The 6974-nt window shown below is 37.1% G+C and overlaps 1 long non-coding RNA gene across 1 annotated transcript; it reads right to left on the bottom strand.

Moving 5' to 3' along the window:
- Nucleotides 1-1064: 1064 nt before the first annotated feature.
- Nucleotides 1065-6730, bottom strand: LOC122807728. Its single transcript, XR_006365720.1, has 2 exons — nucleotides 6156-6730; nucleotides 1065-4861 (listed from the first exon to the last, which is right to left on the bottom strand). It is a non-coding gene; the product is annotated as an uncharacterized LOC122807728 (long non-coding RNA).
- Between the last annotated feature and the right edge of the window lie 244 nt (nucleotides 6731-6974).

Below are 6974 nucleotides of genomic sequence, written 5' to 3'. Positions count from 1 at the left end.
AGGGGGCTGAGAACCTCTGATAAGAGTAATTAAATCCTCAGCCATTTTAAGCATCTGTTTCTTAGGCATGGGGCCTGGAGATGGGCCCAGTGCAGCTGGTCTCTTAGAGTGCATGGTTGCTTTAGACTTAGTGAAAGCCTTGATAGAAAAAGAAGAGGAAGGTCTGAAGACACCTTGAGTGGAGGTGGACCTGTCCACATTCTGAGTTTCAACTCCGACAGTGGCTTCGGTATCTGTAGTTGGGGTGTGGGCCGAGGAGCCTGCGACCTTGGGTACAGGAGACACCGTCAAAAGCAGGTCGTCAGTTGGCAGGGGCTGCGTAGGTGCCTCACTGAGAACCGGACCACGTGTAGCTGGCCTTGGCGTGGTGTCGGTAGAGGCCGCGGACCTCAAGTGTCGGTCCTTGTCTTTTCGTTTTTTAGACAAAACCGGAGTCGGAGTATCCGACGACATAGTATAGTTAAATGCTTTTCCAAAATAATGCTGGGCAAACTCCGCCCGACGCTTAATAGTGCGTTTGTTGAATGTAGCACAAAAGCGGCAGGCCGAGACCTCGTGGTCAGGGCCTAAACAAGGTATACAGAGGAAATGGAAATCCTTATGCGGTATTTGCTTCCCACAAGAAATACAATTATTAACTTTGTCTGACATCGGTCTGAGGCAAGAAAAATTTCCCCAATGGGGTACTTAGCTTTTAAGAAGACTTCGGATTCCAAATTTTCGTAATCTCAGGAGCTGGCCGAACGGCACTTGCGAACTGCTTCTGCTTCGGGCAACGCGCGGCAAGAAAGACTGAAGAAAATGGCGTTGGCTGGTTCTTTTATACCCCTGTCGCACTGACGTCAGGGAAGAAGCGACGACAACCGACGCCGGACCTAGACTTTGGAATTCGGCCGACCGAGGACCCGCCTGACAGCAGGATAACCCATATGTAAGGACTGCAGCTGTATGCACGATGAACATCAAGGAAAATATTGGACAGAACATCCATTAATGTTTCCCATTTACATATTTTTAATGTATTACACAAATTTCAAAGTAAAACACAGGTCAGGAACACGAAGTTCAAAAAAAATCTGCTTTTAATCCACAGACTCATAAATCAGTAAGTGCTTTTATCCAACTCAGATTTCCTCAGACTGAATAATATAGTAAAATACTACTAACTTAAAATACTACTAAAACAAACACGACCATTTAATTTTGATGTAACTTCCTCTTTTTTAAACATGGAACAAAATCAGACCTATCATTCATTCCAGGTGGATAGCATGCATTCAGTTTAATTTGCCAAACATATTCCGTCCACCCTAGCTCATCTTCAGCATCAAATCTATTGTGCACATTTATCACTTCGTCTAACACAATAAACTTGAAATTCACTTGACAACGTGCATTATTTTTATAATGTTTACCAAAAGCATTTTTTCATCTTTCACAGGTATTGCATATTTATGCTCATAAATGCGTCTATTTAATTCTCTAGTTGTCTGCCCCACATAAAATGAATTGCATGACATACATATGCCTAAATAAACAATAAATCTAGATTTGCAGCTACATTTTCCTTGTAATGTTATCACATGCCCTCCCACTGTTAGTTGTTTGACATCTGTCATCAAGAAGTTACACATATTACAATTTAAACACTTACACATTCCTGTATTAATAACCCTATTCTGTGTGGGTAGAGAAATGGAGGGGGGGGGGGGGTTGGAGGGATTACTCTAGCTTGAAATAAATTTTTAAAACTTCCTCCCTTTTTCTGTACAAATAATGGTCTATCTCCCTCAACTTTCATCATCTCTGCATCAGAATTAAATAATTTCCAGTTATTAATAACAATATTTTAATGGAAACAGTATCTATGCTGTTTTCTATCTGCATTGACGTCACAAAATCACTTTGTTTTTTATTAACATTTTCAGACACTCTTAGCTTGTGTCTATTACATTGACTTTCTTCTAGAGCTTTTGCTACTACTTTCTTAGGATACCCTCTACTCACAAAATTAGCACATAAAGCCTCACTTTCTCTGACAAAATCACTTTTCTTGTCAGTTAACCTATCTACCATTTTCATTTGACTCTTAACTATATTATTTTTAGTTTTGTTTGGATGTAAACTAACGTAATGCAGATATGCATTATTTTGAAACTTTTTTATATATAGAGGTGCAGAGACCCCTATCTTCCTTATAAATATTTAAATCCAAATAGTTGATACTCAATTTGTCACAGGCTGATGTAAATTTTAAATAAGAACATACCTCATTTAAATACTTCAGAAATAGATCAATACCATCCCCTCTCAAAAGAAGAAAAACATCATCAATAAAACGTTTAGAGAATATAAAATTACACTTATATATACTTTCATAAATATGAACTCTCTCCCATCCCTGCATAAAAATATTTGCACAGCTCAGGGCCATTGCTGCCCCCATAGCTACACCATTCGTTTGTTTATATAGCTCACTATTAAATTCGAAGAAATTATAGCTTAAACGTAAATTTAACATTTCCATTATAAGCCCCACTGTATCATGTGAAAGCTTTCTAGCTTTAATTAGTTCAAACCTAACTATTTCATATAAGGACTTAATGTCAAGTATAACAAGATAATCATTTTCGTCTATTTCTAGCTCCCTTATTTTTAAAATCAAAGGAGTCTTTTATACATGCATCACATCATTGTCTACCACTATTTGTTGTAAGTGTTTATCTCCATAGATGGCACATGCTTCTGTTTTACTTCCACTACTACTTACTATTGGGCGCATAGGTGGCTTATATAAATTTTTGTGGATTTCTGGCTGCCCAAATATACAACTAATTTTTGGAGCTGGAACCACCAAAAAATCCCTAATTTGCTTCGCAATTTGCCATGTCAAAAACCATTCTTCAATTTGTCCATCTATGAACAAATACTGTTTTTTAATTTCTTTGAACAACAACTTACTATAAAATGCTTGGTCTGACAACATTTCATTCATAGTTTGCACATATACATTCCTATCTAAAACTACTAAAGCATTACCCTTATCAGCTTTCGTTACTAAAACAAGCTTCAATGTTCAACAAATTATCTAACATTTCTTTTTGTACAGGATTCATATTAAAATATTTATAAGAAGGTTTATTATTAAACATTTCTATAATTTGCTGCTCACATAACATTTGGAACAATTCAAGTTCTTTTTTTCAAAGGCGGGTTATATGTACTAGGCTTAACAAAACATAAAGGTTCCTGAACCTTGTTAGGAAATAAACATTTAAAGTTTAATTTCCTCACATAGTCCCCGAGTGCATTAATGGTATTGCACTTATCAGCTCTTTTAGCAGGTACAAAGTTCCAACCTTTTTGCAACACACACAATTTTTCATTTAAAGTGATGTCAGATAAATTAACTATAACAAAGCAGAATCAACAGTACCTTGCAGACTCAGCGCTTGTTGTATTGTCTTTTGTTGTTCCTCTGCAAATTCTTGTGAGGAACTGCTGCTATTTCTGCCCAAGATCTGCTGTCTTTCCCATTGCGTTGATAAACCCTCACCAACTGACTGATTTTGTTGCTTTGAAAATCCTGCTTAGCTTTTTCCAACAAACTATTATCTTTTTCTTTGGTATTAATAGTCACAGTTGTTTCTTCATTAGAGGTACTAGCATTTCTTGGGCCATTTTCTCCCACTGATACAGCCTCTGTTTCAGTTCTCTCATTTGTTGCTGACATACTAGCTCCGCCTTGAACTTCAGCTGGTCTTTTTTCATTCACAACTTCATAATATGCTTTATCTCGCAAATATTTACCAGTTTTACGTTTCTTTAACACCTCATTCTATTTATTCAGTTTATCTTGAGTCAAACCCAGCTTTGACTCAAAATTATCAGAAGTCAGTGAATCTTTCAGTTTAAAAAAGGATACTCGGATGTTATGGTTTAAATCTTCCATTTTCTGTTTTTAAACACAAGCAACAGTTCAACATATTGTAAGCCAGTTCATTGATTTAGTTCCACCCATTTGTTTAGAAACTCGGTGATAATTAGACCCAGCTGGCATTACTGACACTCTCAAGCCCTTCGGCACTCGTTGTGATTTTAAACAACAGTCAAAATAAGCATTGTCCCACTGCAACCTTTTTAATTTAAGCAGCTCTTTTTCTAACTGCCCAAACATTTAACTATAGTTAACAGTAGGAAATGCTGAAAATTTCTTAGAGTGTAATCCATCAAACGGATTTGATGGAGGCACCAACCAACCATTAAGTGCCTCATCAAATCTCTGAAAAGTTCCCCCTTTGTTGGTAGCAGGGGGAAACGCTGATGCAGTACAGCCCTTCATTCTTCCTTCTTGCTTAAGAACAATGGAACCATTAGATGTATCCGTTAATATACCTCCTTGGGTAAGAGTTAAAAAACTTGAACTTCCTTGCCCTTCCATGTAAAAAAAAAACAAAAAAAATTTTTTTCCTTCCCCTTCCATGAAAAAAAAAAAAAAAAAAACAAACAAAACAAAAAAAAAAAAAAAAGCGCCAAAACCACACCACTCTGGAACAAAGTAAAATTTCAAAGTAAACCATAGGTCAGGAACGCGAAGTTCAAAAAGTTTCTACTTTTAATCCACAGAATAAAAATATGTTATGCACATCTCTACTGTAGAAACCATCCTCCACACTGATCTCTTCCCAATTCTCTTTTGTTCCATAGCTGTACTAATCTCAAAAGAAGTGCATCTTACTCAATGTTGCACCCGCATCTTAGCTGAACTGGTCTGCAAAGAATTCTTAATAGATGGTGTACTTTTCTCTGGGTCTTTCCTTTTGACTTTCCCTGGGATAGGCTGGAAAGAAACACTAAAAATCTGCAAAAGAAACAAAAAGTGCAAACAAACAAGCATAAACTTACAGCTGTGAGTTAACTATTTTCAAGACATACAATAATTAAAATGCACACTAAAGAAAAAGGTACCTCTACTTAGTTCAAAACAGACACCGTCAAATGCCAAGCCTGCAAATATGGCTAACCTATAAAAAAAACATCAGATGCATTCCCACTGCATCCTGTGTTTATATCAAAAGGAAGTATTATTTCTGAAATAGCACCAGCTGAAAAAAGAAAAGCACTCAGACTTCAAACAACAAAGCAGCTAAATCATGGGGACTACATTTTCAGTAAAAAAGGAATCCTTTCCTTGGACCATTCTACACAAACTACTTTTCCCTAAACCTATACAGAAACCTGCATTTCAAAATACAGGCAACATGCATGCTACTCGAATAGGAGGAAATCCTCAATGACTGCAATAGCTGTAGAAATCAAAGATTTCAATCCAAAGTAATATCAAGCAGGGAAACTGCAATAAATGTTCACTGCTGACCAACACAGCGTCAAACAAGACTGCAGAATACTTTAACTTGTCTACAGGCAGCTTCCATACTTCAAGTCCTCCTGCATGAAATCTAGACATAATCGTCTCGGACGAAAAATCCTCCACCCAAGTCAAGACTCTATAGGGTAACTGATATTACCCCCGTTGTTTCAGATTCTCCCTTTCAGCTCCTCAGTCAGGGGTGTGAAAGCACATCACTCCAAGTCAGGAACACAAGGAATCTTTTACAATACTCGACTGCAACAAGGTCACACTGCAAGATATACATCTTTTAAGGTCAAACTTCTACTGAAATTCCAATTCTCCCCAGTGCCTGTGTGGAAAATACAAACATCTGGCATGGGATCTGGTAACAACGAGGTGAAAAAGAAAGAAACAATGGTAAAGATCATCTCATGCTAACAGGGCCACTTCACGTTGGGAACAGCGTGCTCAAGCCAAAGCATTTCACAGATGTAAGTCGATATTCTTCCCTTCCATACTTCAAAGTTATCCTTCGTGGTGCTACCTTTGCAAAGCTAATAATACTAAACAGAAGCAATGCTTCCCTACCCCTAAAACAAGGACTGCAAATCAGAATACTTACAGCCTCAACATTTTGGTGCACGTCATTCTCAGCTCGCATCTAACGTAACATTTAGGGTGAAGAAAATGCTTCAGTTTTACAAAGTACGTCTAAACTGGCCTGCAAAATATGAACATTAATACTCCTCTAACATAAGGCTTTAATGCATTAACAATTACATCAGATACGTCTTACAGGTACCTTCAAGGAAAGTGGATACACGCAGTGTTTTCTCAGCACACAATCCCCTGCTCTTCCTGGACTCCCATCCACTCGTATACCTGCCCAAATCGCCTCTGCAAAAGTAAAGTAAAACATTTCCCAACTTATTAATATGCTCCCTACATGCAAGATAAAAGAAGCATCTAACGTTTACAGAGTTCCAGACACGCCAGCTGAAGGTAGTATAAAAAATAAATAAATAAAAAAATAAAAAACAGGAGTTTGGCCTAACTAATCTCCCCAAAAACAGAACTACTTACATCTCATGTGAGGTCCAGTTTAACAAAAATAAGGGCCTGTATAACCATTAACTACGCTTCTTAGCAAAGCACTTGTTCTAAACAGATGTACTGATCTCAAAACAGATATTTTGCTTTTAGACTAAGTTAGTAGAAAATTACTCACTTTTCTCTTACAGCTGATCCAATCTCAAAGCAGTCTGTCATACTCACAAAGCAGACACCCAAAACTTAGATGCAGAACTTTGGAAAAACTTTGTAATGCATATTGATTTTTCTGCACATTCTTCTTCTCTTTTCATGGTAGGGGCTAAAACAAACATTGGACAAAAAAAAAAAAAGAAATTTTGCAAAAAAAAAAAAAGAAAAAGAAATTTGCGAAAAATAAGAAAAGAAAATAGAAGTTGGGACTGTAAATTCCTTGCTTCGAACTTTTACACCAGGTAAGAAATTACAAGCAGCAAAAAGGCTCGTGAACTCATTTTAACACCGATTTGATATGTGATACATCTGCAGATATGCCAACCTTTACCATAAACATTTTACAATCCCGTTTCAT

This window comes from Protopterus annectens, chromosome 7.part1 (assembly GCF_019279795.1).
Source record: "Protopterus annectens isolate FY-2018-M chromosome 7.part1, PAN1.0, whole genome shotgun sequence".
NCBI lineage: Eukaryota > Metazoa > Chordata > Ceratodontiformes > Protopteridae > Protopterus > Protopterus annectens.
Note: the sequence above shows the minus strand (reverse complement) of the source record. Positions and strands in the feature narration are given on the sequence as shown.